Source organism: Pinus tabuliformis, chromosome 9 (assembly GCF_031772625.1).
Source record: "Pinus tabuliformis cultivar Carrire ecotype Pingquan chromosome 9, CPIR1, whole genome shotgun sequence".
NCBI classification, from domain to species: domain Eukaryota; kingdom Viridiplantae; phylum Streptophyta; class Pinopsida; order Pinales; family Pinaceae; genus Pinus; species Pinus tabuliformis.
The window spans coordinates 547,178,727-547,192,701 of NC_142307.1; positions in this window are offsets into that span (position 1 = coordinate 547,178,727).

Here is a 13,975-nt window from a genome sequence, read left to right on the forward strand (position 1 = left end):
TTATGTTTAAATTTTGTGTTGAAAGAGTTTGACATGATTTGGTTGTTTAATATAAACAATGTTTGGAATTTTGACATGATGCTTGATGTTGAGATATGATTTGGACTATAGATCTCTCTATGATAGAAAATTTGGGATTTGACTTGATGACTAATGATTTGATTTGACAACTAATGATTTACCTTGATGAGAATGAAATATGAACTTCCAATGGCTAATATTAGTATTCAATAATGGTTTTGTATTGGCCTTCTCATTCTTAGCACATTGGTTGAACTATTGATAGTTGTGATATAACATGAAGCTATTTCCATGAATGATTGGAACCTACATGACTTATCCTTGGTGTATGCATTTTCATCTAGTGACATATATTGTGATCATGAGGATGAATTGATGAAATTTGGATTGATATTTCTTATGACAACTTGTTGACATGATAATAGATGAATTCATGACTTGATAAAGGCTCTACTTGTCACCTGGTCTAAATAATATGATACTGTGATATTGTGATGGTCTTGATATTGGTTATAATTTGGCATCTAAGCTTTGATAAGTTGACTTAGTTAGTTTGATTGTACAATATTGTGAGTTTGATCATATTGGTTTGGAAAAGTATTGTGTGTGCAGAGACCACTATATAAAGAAAGCTCCTCGATCTAGACATGTCTTCATTGACAATTATCTAGTGAAGACAAGATGATGTATTGATCCAAACCTCTACTTTAGAAGTGTTCCAATATACGACTTTGATTTTGAATTTGGTTTTATATACTGATGGTCTACTCTTAACATGAAATGAGCCTTTGAAGATCTAATTAAGAGGGAGATGGCTTTTGAAGCTCAAAATACTGAATCATGGCATGACAAATCAATTTATGAACTTGGGAAAATAAAATCTATATTTCGAATCTATTGAAGAAGTATTGGAAAGTAAAAGTGAAAATCCTCAGACACTCCAATTGAATTTCAAGAAGTTGTGAAGAGATATTGGTGTATTTGACTTGGAAACCGACAATTTATTGAAGCATTGATGCTTCATTTTAAACATCCATCTATATATATATACATGATGTGCATAGAACTTGAGTCAATTCATGATTGAGCTACTTCATTCACATTGCATTGTTGCCTATCATCCTTAAAATTACTTGCATGGGATGCTCCTCTTGTGATATGTGACTACTTGGGTGTATTGATGATGATTAGGATCGTTATTGATGAGATGAGCACATTTGGATGCTTCTTTGGTATGAGATTTTTTATGATATCTTGGATGATAGGTCCATAGCACAGCTGAGGTTGATTGCAATTGTTGGGTGTGGAGCCTGATTATCTTCTGTATTCAAAGGTTTCAGCTAGATATATACCCCAGGAAGACTGTACACCCCTCCACGCGGGGGGGACTTGTCCCCCCGCGAGGGTCCAGGGGGGCTAATCCCCCTCAACTGGGGGGTCCGGGGGCCAGCGGTCCCCCGGCGGGGGTTCGGGGGCAGCGCCCCCGAAGCTAAAAATAGATGTAAAATTGCCTTGTAAAAGTCTAGTAATTTCTAGTCAATCTGGGCCGTTCATTAGGTGGATGATCTGACAGTAGAAGTTATGTTTAATTTAGGGTTTTTTGCCCTAGAAGGCAACCCCTTACTATATATGAGGGAATTGTATTGCGTCTATGTACATCTGTATTCTGAGTGAGGAAGAGAGAGGAGATTGAGAGCGAAGAGGGTGTTACAACGGATCTGTTGTAGGTTGTATCTCTTCAGTTTGCTGGATAATATAATAAAGAAGGACTGGCTGTTTCTCCATGGATGTAGCCCAAACTCGGTGAACCACATATATCTGTGTCTCTCTTGTTTTATGTGTTTATATTTCTGCAATATTTTATGTGTTCCATTGCTCTGTAATATATAATTTTCTGACAACTGGTATCAGAGCCGAAGGTCTATTTGGATGATAAACTCACAGGAGAGGAGGGTTCCTAGTTTGAGTGGGAGCAATGGCAGAAGATGGTAGGTTTAGGGTCGAAAAATTCAATAGCCAAAACTACCAGCTGTGGAAGATGCAAATGGAAGATTATCTGTATTAGAGAGATCTGTACCTACCATTGAGCGGAAAGACAAAGAAGTTGATGAGTATGACAGACACAGAATGGGATATTCTCGACAAAAAGGCACTTGGAACAATACGTCTATGCCTAGCGGCATTGGTAGCGTTCAATATTTTAAAGGAAACGACAACACAGGGTTTAATGTAGGCATTAGCCAAACTATATGAAAAACCCTCGATGTCAAATAAGGTATTTCTTATGAAGCATTTATTTAATATGAAGATGTCAGAGGGTGGATCTATTGCTGATCATTTAATTGATTTTAATACAGTTACAAGTCAGTTAAGTTCTTTAGGGTAAATTTTGATGATGAAGTTAGGGCTCTGTTATTTCTGTGCTCATTTCCAGAAAGTTGGAATGGTTTAGTTATGGCCATTAGTAACTCTATCTCTGGATCTAGTACTTTAAAGTTTGATGATGTTGTCGGTGCAATCCTTAGTGAGGAAATGCGATGGAAAAGCTTCGGTGAGACATCAGGTAATACTTTGACTACAGAAACTAGGGGAAGAAAAATGGAAAGAGGAAAGAGCCCAGGATATCGCAGTAAGTCAAGAAAAGACAGATCCAAGTCTAGATCAGGGATAGTGTGCTGGAAATGCGGGAAGAAAGGACACTTGAAGAAAGACTGCAAGTCTCGGAAGGGAAAAGAAGGAGACATGCAGCAAGAAGCTAATCATGAAGAGAATGTAACAGGTGATGTGTTGCAACATGCTTTGATTCTTTCATTAGAAATTATTATTGATGCCTGGGTGGTAGATTCAGGGGCCTCATTCCATGCCACACCTGATAAGAAACATTTTCATGATTATGTTCAAGGATATTTTGGACAAGTTCGATTGGGTGATGATAAACCCTGTAAAATCGTTGGAATGGGTACAATTTTCATAAAACAACAAAATGGAAATCAGTGGCTATTGAGGAATGTAAGGCATGTTCCAGATCTAAAGAAAAATTTGATTTCAACAGGGCAGTTGGTAGGTGAAGGTTGCGTAAGGAATTTCACATATAAAACCTGGAAGGTCACTAAAGGATCCCTGGTAATAGCGAAAGGAGAAAAGGTTGGTACATTGTATTTATGCAATGGTATTTCTAATTTTGTTAATGCTTTAACCTCTATAGGAGAAGATACGACATTGTGGCATCATAGGCTCGGGAACATGAGTGAGAAAGGGATGCAGATTATTCACTCAAGAAATTTGTTGCCAGGTTTGAAGCATGTTGATTTAAAATTTTGTGAGAATTGTGTTTATGGAAAACAGAAGAGGGTCAGATTCCTTAGAGTTGGGAAAGAAAAGAAGAGCGAAAAATTAGAGCTTGTGCATAAAGACGTATGGGGACCTGCTCAGGTATCATCTCTTGGTGGCTCTCGTTATTATGTTACTTTTATTGATGATGCAACCAGAAAATCCTGGATTTATTGTATTCGAAATAAATCTGATGTATTTGATACTTTCAAGAAATGGAAAGCTTGGTTGAAAATGAGATAGGGAAAAGGTTGAAGTGTCTCAGATCAGATAATGGAGGTGAATATTGTAGCAAAGAGTTTGATATGTATTGTTCAGAGAATGGAATTCGTAGAGAGAAGACAGTTCCAGGAACACCACAAGAAAATGGTGTGTTAGAAAGGATGAACAGGACAATCATGGAGCGTGTAAGGTGCATGAGATTGCATGCAGGATTGCCTTTATCGTTTTGGGAAGATGCTGTAGATACTGCTATTTTTCTAATAAATAGAGGGCCTTCAAGTTCCTTGGATGGTGGTATTCCAGAGGAGGCATGGACAAGTAAAAAAGTAGACTACTCATTTTTAAAGACTTTTGGTTGTGAAGCATTTGTTCACATTAATAAAGAAAATAGAACAAAGCTTGAGGCAAAATCAAAGAAATGTACCTTTATTGGATATGGTGTTAATGATTTTGGTTATCACTTATATGATTATGAAATCCACAAAATCATTAGGAGCAGAGATGTAATATTCAATGAAAAGGTCTTGTATAAAAATTAGTTGCAAGAAAAGAAACAAGAAAAAGAATACAGAAAATACACAGTGCTTGATGATATCACAGGAAAAGTGATGGTGCCTGAAAATCATAATGATCAACAGCCAAAACAACAACCACAACAGCAACAAGCACTTCAAACACCTGAAAGTGGTGTTAGAAGATCTACCAGGATAAGTAGATCCCTTGAACGATACTCTCCTTCATTATATTATGTATTGTTGACTGATTCTGGTGAACCAAAATGTTATGAAGAAGCAGTGAGGGTAGAAACCAGGAAGAAGTGGGAGCAAGCCATGAAAGAAGAGATGGACTCCTTAGCACATAACCAGACTTGGGACTTAGTCAGGTTGCCTGCAGGTAAAACAACATTGCAGAATAAATGGGTTTACAGGCTGAAGGAAGAAGATGGAGGAAAAAAGAGGTACAAAGATATACTTGTGGTGAAGGGGTTTGCACAGAAGAAAGGTATTGATTTTGATGAAATATTTTCTCCTGTTGTTAAAATGACTTCAATTAGAACTATTTTAATTCTAGTAGCAGTTGAAGATTTTCATCTTGAGCAGTTAGATGTAAAGACAACCTTTCTCCATGGGGATTTGGAGGAAGAGATATATATGCAGCAGCCACAAGGATATGAGGTAAAAGGGAAGGAGAAACTAGTGTGCATGTTGAAGAAGAGCTTGTATGGCTTAAAACAGGCTCCAAGGCAGTGGTATCTAAAATTTGACAGGTTTATGTCTGAACAAGGTTATTCTAGATGTCACTCTCATCATTGTGTTTATCTCAAAAGGCAAAATGATGGCAGCTATATTATATTGTTATTATATGTAGATGACATGCTTTTTGCAGGTTCTAACATGCAAGAAATAAATGTGCTCAAAAGGAAATTGGAAAACACATTTGCAATGAAGGATTTGGGTGTTGCAAAACAAATCCTTGGTATGAGAATAACTAGAGACAGGAAGAATCGCAAATTAACATTGTCTCAAAGTGAGTACATAGAAAAGGTGTTGAAAAGGTTTAATATGCAAAATGCAAAACCAGTTAATATACCTTTGGCTAGTCATTTCAAATTAAGTAAGGAGGTGTGTCCCAAGACTCAGGAAGAAATGGCTCATATGTCTAAAGTTCCATATGCATCAGCAGTTGGAAGCTTAATGTATGCAATGGTCTGCACAAGGCCTGATATTGCACATGCAGTGGGAGTTGTAAGTAGGTACATGAACAATCCAGGAAAAGAACATTGGATGGCAGTGAAGTGGATTCTCAGGTATTTGAGAGGTACCACAAATCAAGCATTATGATTTGGTGGTTCAAACATTGCTCTACAGGGATATGTTGATGCAGATATGGTAGGTGACAAAGATAACAAGAGGAGCACTATAGGATATGTATTTACTGTAGGTGGAACAGTTGTCAATTGGGTTTCAAAAATCAAAAGTGTTGTTGCACTTTCAACAACAGAAGCAGAGTATGTTGCTGCTACAAAGACTAGTAAAGAAATCATTTGGTTACAAAGGTTTCTGGATGAATTGGGTAAGAAGCAGGAGTTGGGCAGGTTATATAGTGACGGCCATAGTGCCATACATCTTGCAAAGAACTCTGCATTTCATTCCAAGACTAAACATATACATCTCAAGTACCATTTCATATGGTCAGCATTGGAAGATGGACAGTTGAAGCTGGAAAAGATACACACTAGCCATAATCCTGCAGATATGCTAACAAAAGTTGTAACTAGGGAGAAATTGAGAATCTGCTCAGTTTCAATTGGTCTTCAAGTATGATGAAGAAGATGAGAAATAGCCAGGTCCAAAGTGGAGATATTGTCTAGCAAATGAAGCAGTGGTGGAGTTGCTATAATCAGTCTCCAAGTGGGAGATTATTGGGTGTGGAGCTTGATTATCTTTTGTATTCAAAGGTTTCAGCTAGATGTATATCCCAGGAATACTGTACACCCCTCCACGCGGGGGGTTGTGGGGGGGTTAATCCCCCCCAGCTAGGGGGTCCGAGGGGCCAGCAGTCCCCTGGCAGGGGTTCGGGGGCAGCGCCCCCGAAGCTAAAAATAGATGTAAAATTGCCTTGTAAAAGTCTAGTAATTTCTAGTCAATCTGGGCCATTCATTAGGCGGATGATTTGATGGTAGAAGTTATGTTTAATTTAGGGTTTTTTCCCCTAGAAGGAAACCCCTTACTATATATGAGGGAATTTTATTGCATCTATGTACATCTGTATTCTGAGTGAGGAAGAGAGAGGATATTGAGAGCGAAGAGGGTTTTACAATGGATCTGTTGTAGGTTGTATCTCTTCAGTTTGCTGGATAATATAATAAAGAAGGACTGGTTGTTTCTCCGTGGATGTAGCCCAAACTAGGTTAACCACGTATATCTGTGTCTCTCTTGTTTTATGTGTTTTCTGTGTTTATATTTCTACAAGATTTTATGTGTTCCATTGCTCTGTAATATATAATTTTCTAAGAAAAGTGTTGCTAGCATGACTGGACATGTGGCAGGATGAAGAATCTCCTTGGAGAGTCATTTGAGAAGGATCTGAATATGACATAGATACATTATGATGACAAAAAGTGGGAACTTATTGGCAGAGAATCCTGCATATAGCTGGGACTGAGATACCTTCATATATTGAGTCAGTGTTGCTATACAAAATAAGCTCAAGCTTGTGGTTGGTACCTCCTTAAGAGGGATGATGATTATGGTATCCTTTTTGTGATATATATGATTATTTATGTTATAATATGATATTTGATTTCATGTCCTGTATGAATAGGAGACAACTACTATCGAGACATGATGATTACTAGATATGAGCATGGTGATATGTTTTTGATCTACAAAGAGTAGGACAGTTCGAGAACACTGAGCCAACTCTTCCTCCCTTGCATGAGCTCTCAGGGTGTGGAGTTGAGATAGAGGACTCATGGAGTTGAGGGAACTTTGGATAATAGGGTATCACCCCTATATGTTACCCATAAGGTTGGAGTAGTAGCTCACCCTATATTGACTTTTAAAGGGTATACCCCAGTTGGCATCATACCCACAAGCAGGGCTTGTTGGGATTGTCCCTTCCTGTCTGGCCAACAGGTTGAGGAAGCTTGGAGGCATGTGATCCTTACCTTTTGGTAAGTCGAGTATCTCATCCAAGCTTGAATTATGATGCAAGTGTTCTACCACATGACTATTGAGGGTCATTATATGGAAGATCAAAAGGCAATAGGATGGATTGAGTAGTAGTTCCCATATATCACCTATTTCTCGATATAGAGTTGTAGAAGTAGCTCCCCCATGAGATTCTGGTTTGAGTAGTAGCTCCCTGATGTGGTTCCAGGTTGAGATGTGTTCCTTGATGATATGCTCTTTGATGATGATGTGGGTCGTAGATCTGACTCCTCGTTAATATTCTTGGGTAGTAGCCCACTGATAGAAATCTAGGGGAGTAGTATGCTAGCAAAGGTTCTAGGTAGTAGCCCGTTGACAGAGATTCTGGGTAGTATCCCAATGAGTAGAGGGTGGTATCTTAGGCTCCCCTTTGATGACAAATTCTTCTTCTATTTTTGAGAATGTTTAGCATATGAGCAGGGACAATCAAGACATAATAAGGAATGGGCAAGAGATGAAGTGATATGATTAGTGATGATGAGATACTTGAGATTGGATATGATTTGATGAGAGGATACACATGACATGATGCAGGTGGAATTTTCCCTAGTTAAGAGGGAGTGTTAAAAATATTCAACTGCAGTCAAATTCCACTTTGGACAATTCCCCCGATGGAGATAATGATTGCATTGAATTCCTCTTTTTGAGAGGACCACAATCGACCTAAAGTTCATTCAAATTTGATAAGGCAAAGTTTACTTATGAAGAAAATCCCACATGTGCATATTTGATAAGCTCAACCCTAAAGCAAAGTGGACCACCTTGAATGGCTATAAATACAAGTGCCCTCTACCTCATATAGATATAACAATGATACACTCTTCTATCTTGGTTTTTGGCTCGCACAAGTTGGAGGCTTGTTCGTGGAGGATCAGGTTCACTCTGAGGTGAAATTGCAGGGTCTTAGGCTTGCATCTCTCATTTATGGTTTTCGGCCCCAGTTGTAGGCATAGAACAAGAAGGATCTGGTTATAGTCACACACATAAAATCTCATCCATGTAACTGGATCATTCCAATCACATGGACAACTCTCCATCCTTGTGACTAGGGGTTTAGGGTTTCTGTAGTCTAGATTTGACCCTAGTCACTCGCATGCAGACCTTAAGCGAGTGACTGGGATAGCTATAGTCGCTTGCATGTCACCTCCTCCATGTGATTAGGACCTTAAAGATGCAATCTCAAACTTCTGAAGATTCCGCTCAGTGACTGCAAGTTTCGACACTTTATTGCAGACAGTGATAGTTCATTATAGAGTTCAGAATTAGGGTTTCGATTATATACATTGTTGGGTTCATTTCATGGATGTTGTAGTTGTTTTTAAATGAAGATATGGATCATTGTGCTCTCTTTTGCTGAATCATTTGATGACAATCTAAGAAGAAGAATTTGCAAGGGTTTTCCCCATAGTGGGTTTTTCCCTGGTCTCTAACCAATCTTGATGTCTCTATGTGTGCATGCTTTTCTTTGTTCCTTTATGTTCCATTGCATTATTGATGATGATGATATTGTTCTTTCTACATAGTTGCATATGTTGCTGAATAATGGTGTAAATCAGAATATTGTTATAATATTATGGGGTGAACTTAATGTATTAATGAAGAAATGCAATTATCAAAGAAAAGAACAATATAGCCCTATGAGAAATTAACAGTCCCTAGCTACCTTCTTCACCATATCACCTCCTATGGAATAACAAAATGGTATTCTTGTTTCTATCATTAATGGTAGCTATATGGTTGAAGGACATTTAAATCCTGATGAATGTTTTCTCGCAATTTTGGAAGAAAAAGAGTTGATGGACAATTCAATGGACTATATTCACATTTTCAATGAGGCTTCAAGGTTCAATCTCCAAATTGGCCAAGACTTAGTGCTATGGGCTCGCCAATGTTGACATCCCAATTGGCTTGTCATGTAGGGTTGGACCTTAATCAATATTGGGAAAAATAATTAATTTTATAGTACGTCCCTTTGCCTTATAAGCCTCCCAAGGTTTTCTGGGAGGTTGTGTTACAATGCATAGTCAATAAGGTTAACAAATTGATTACTCTCCCTTTGTCACTAATAACAAGATTTTATTTTTTCCTCTTAAATTTCTTTTCCACCCATGTGTTTTAATTATCTTGTTAGGTGTCCTATGTCATAGTCTACCAATGGCTAAAGAAGTTATTATGGGACTTTCCTTGGATAATCTTATATGAGAGAAATGGTTTCCACTAATTAAATTATGATCTTTTATGCACATTGAAGGAAAAGATAAGTTTTGTGAATGATTGGGTCCTTTTGATAAGATAAATTGTGCTAAGAAAATTGGAATTTTGTTTTGCATAATTACATTTAATGAGGGGATTTTCTAGGTAAAGTTAATTGGCAACAATCGAGCTTTCGATTTTGGTGTTAATTTTTGAAAATATTGTTGTCATTGATGTAAAATACATCAAGAGACTACTTATTTCAAAGATAGAGATTTGAAAATGAAGATTTTTGGAAATATTTTTTTTGGACTTTTGATGCCCCATTTGGATACCCTATATTTGAAGTCATTTTTACTCCAACTATCTAGCTCAAACAGAAGCATAGTATATATGGTTTGAAAGAAAATTCCAATAAATTTCCAATGAGATATGACACTCCCTCTAATTCAATAGGAATGAGGAGGTATGGAATATTTCGTAAGGATGACCCAACCAAAGTACAAGCAGGCCAACCCAACTAGTTTTACATGTCAACCCCAGAGGTGAACATACAACACTATAAATATATAGAATATGAGTGCATTTGAACACCATCCAAGAAAGAAGAGATATAAGGTTGCAAGAGGATATAAGGAATACATTTTTTGTTAATTCTTGGAGTCTAAAGGTGGAAGCAAAAATGTGATTTATGGGGTGAAGGATTCACCTTGGAAGTTTTTCTATAACATTTCTTCTAGGATGTTTCAAAATGTGAAAATTGGAGGATATAGATATATGATATTCATTTACCTATGATTAAAATTTCATATCTCAAATCGCTATAATTTTGGAGAGATGGTCTGAGGAATTTAAACTTCCTAAACACTCATAAAATCCACTTCAAATAGGTCAACTTTGTATTTTTTATGTAACTTTATTTTGTGTTCTGTTGTGCCTTAGAGAAAAAGTAATCTTCCCCTCCTTCCATTTGATTTCTTTCTCTATTCTCCTCTTTCCACTCAACTATCACCCCCAACGAATAAATCACTCTCTTCCAATTGATTGTCTTCTCCTCTAGTTGAGCCTCTTTTTGGTTAAGGAAACCGTCCCCAACCTCAATATTCCAAGATGGGATGGGCGCGGTCCTTTGTCCACATCCCCTGACCCCATCTCATCAATTTTTGTCAATTTAGGTCAGTGGATGGATCAAGGCGTGGTTTAGGAATTCAATGCAACCATCTATGACTTTTTGATGGCACACAACATCCGCCCACACCCCCCCCCCCCCCCCCCCCCATTTTATGTCACCCTATCCCTGTCAGGAGATTCAAATGGCCTCCAAGGGCATTTGGGATCAATTTGTAATTGGTCTTTTAAGGCACACAAGAAAGCAAGATAACTTCCCTTAGATAATGGATCCATAAGGAAAACCTTCCTTTATTTTCCAGTTAATCAATTTTAAATAATTGATTTTAAAGGCTTCATCAATGTATCAGCTAGCCATGGCTCTCCTACACTAGCAATACAATAATAACCCTATATTACATAAACAAGGGTAAGGCAAGGGATGTTACTTTTGGGATATAGAATGTAGGTGGATTAGAATATGGCATCATATCTAGAAAATGAAAATCTATTTTAATCTCTTAATCCTTAGATGACTAGCACTTGACTAAATTTAGTAATGAAAAACAAGTTGTAGGCTTGTAGCACTCATGTGTGTTGGATGAATGTTGTATAGTTTTTCACAAAGAAGAAATTGGCATGCATGTCTTCTGATGATACATTTCCCTGTTCATGCAATATTGAAGATAATGAAAGTGATAGTGAAACAACTGAATTTTCTCTTATGGGTGAAAGTGAAAGAAATCTAATAGAGACAGAAATTAAAAGGCTCACAGATAAAATTAGAGATCAACAAGATCTATCTGTGAGCCTTTTAACTTCTGTCTCTATTAGATTTCTTTCACTTTCACCCATAAAAGAAAATTCGGTTGTTTCACTATCACTTTCATTATCTTCAATATTGCATGAACAAGGAAATGCGTCATTAGAAGACCAAAAATTAGTACCTGATACTTCTTTTGCTTGTTCATCTTCAATTTGAGGCGATTATGAATCTGAATACTTGCTTCCACCTAACAACCAATTGTCTCTCCTATTGTCACTGCTCCTTTGAGATGTCTTCTTTTTCTATGGTGATTTCTTCTTTTTCTTCTTTCCCATTGTCTCGATAGATCTCCTTTAAGCGATCAAGCTTCGGCCAAAGAACTTGCTGTGATCCCAATTGTTGAGAAAAATATTGTGAGAGGGGGGGGGGTGAACCAGGGTATATAAATCAATAAACTTTTTACATTTAATATTCATATTTCTATACGTAACTTTACTGAATCAAACCTGCGTGTGCATGTGACTATTCTTAAGACAATTAGTGTATATCCAATGAACTTACAATTGAGTTAATCCATCATCTGTTTGTCTTCAGCTAGTGCATTAGTATTTTATTAACCATTAAATAAACATTAACCATGTTCTGTGATAAATAAACCATCGCATATAAGAAACACACATGAACACCAAGATTTAAGGTGGAAACCCAATGCAGGAGAAAACCACATGTTGTTGTTGTCTCTGTCTTCTTTTTAATACAAAAAATTGTTTACAATATTGTACTAGCGCAGAATCATACCAGTATGCAGGCACCCACCTGCAGAAGGCTACAACCTTCTCTTGTTCTCCAACTTCTATTGGAAGGGAGCTACAACCCCCTAGCTCTTGTACTAGTTGATATGTTTACCAGTACATAGGCGCCGACCTACAGAAGGCTACAACCTTAACTCGTTCTCCATGGACCACGTTTCAGCAATTTTTAGACTGGATACTCCTGGTACACAACAACAAAATATGTAGGCCATGTTTCATCAAATTTTCATATTGGACCCATCAGTAACATAGAAGTTCATAATCAATCACCACTGCAATACAACCATCAAATACAATTGTATCAACCAATCACTGAAACCTAATCATCACTTTCTGAATCAACGAATCATTGAAACTTCTGACACAACTGAATCAAATAATCACTGAAACCTAAAACGTAACTGAATCACCCAATCATCAATAACTAAATCAACCATTCACTCAAGAACCCAATCAACCGACACTTAATCAAAATTCAACCAATCAACTGGAACAATCAGATCACTGTAACCAGAAAACATAACTGAACCCAGAACACTGCATCACCAACCAGAACCAACTGCAACCTCAAAATTCATATGTCAGAATGTATATGCTACTTCAATGAAGTCAACCTGCATGTATACGCTACTTTTTGTAACCCAACTTGCATATACCTCTAACTATATTGAATCATACAACTTCTGAAGCATAAACTGTACTACAAAAAGACATTATGAAGATCTACTGTCATATTACAGAGTTCTAAACAGATAGCGGCAAAGATCACCCTTCTAACTCAATCAATCAATCAACCAGCCTCAATTTCCTTATACAATTAATTTTACTTTCAGATCTAGAGAATACATCATTGACAAACAATAGTAAACAACAACACTGATCAGATATATCAGACAACAAAATTTTCTTCTGCATACGCTACTTCGAAGTGCCGAACCAGCATGTATATGTGCCTTCACCAAGGAAAACCAACGTATAGATCTGCAAATAATAACTTATAACTTCGTAGCTATTCCAGACTTTAGATATACCTCATAGCATTTAAAGGACAAAACATTTGTTAGCACTTAGATCTAGCCTATCACATAATTATAAGTCATTTCAGGTCTTATGATCCTAATCCATGATTAGATCTCATCCATCATCAAACACTCAGGTGCATACTTAGTTCAGATCAAGCAAAGCATCAGAAACCCATAACATGCATATTTTCTTTTGATCTAACTCTTCATAAAATATTCATTACTTGCACACTTAGTCCTTTGATCTTCTCCTGCTTATATACTTAGAGCCTTTTTCAATACCTCGGACCAAAACAACACTTAGAACCTGTGGTATTCTTAGACGGGATCAAGTAATCGTTATTTTGCTCAATATTGTGTGCTAATAACATGGTATGGACCCTTTGTATTCTTTAACCTTAATTTCCCATCCCATATGCACTTTTCCTCTTGTGAAAGTGCATTCATATGTATACGCTCCTTTTTTTTTTTTCTGTGAACCCACTTGTATACGCTACTTGGACTTGGTGAACTATCATATACAACTTAGTACAACTTAAAACATTCTTTTTCTTCAATTGCTTGATTCTGATCTATAATCCTTTGTTCCATCATCCTATTCTTCTATGCCATTACTCTGTTACCTCTGAGTTGACCTATTACAATGTGAATTTCCATTATATATCACTTCTGAACTAATTCCTCAAATTTGCCTTGAATTTTGTCACATTTGCAAACACAATTTCCATGCATTCTGTCACATCCTGTTTATACCTTTATCAAGTAGTACATTCATCAAATAGGTTGTCT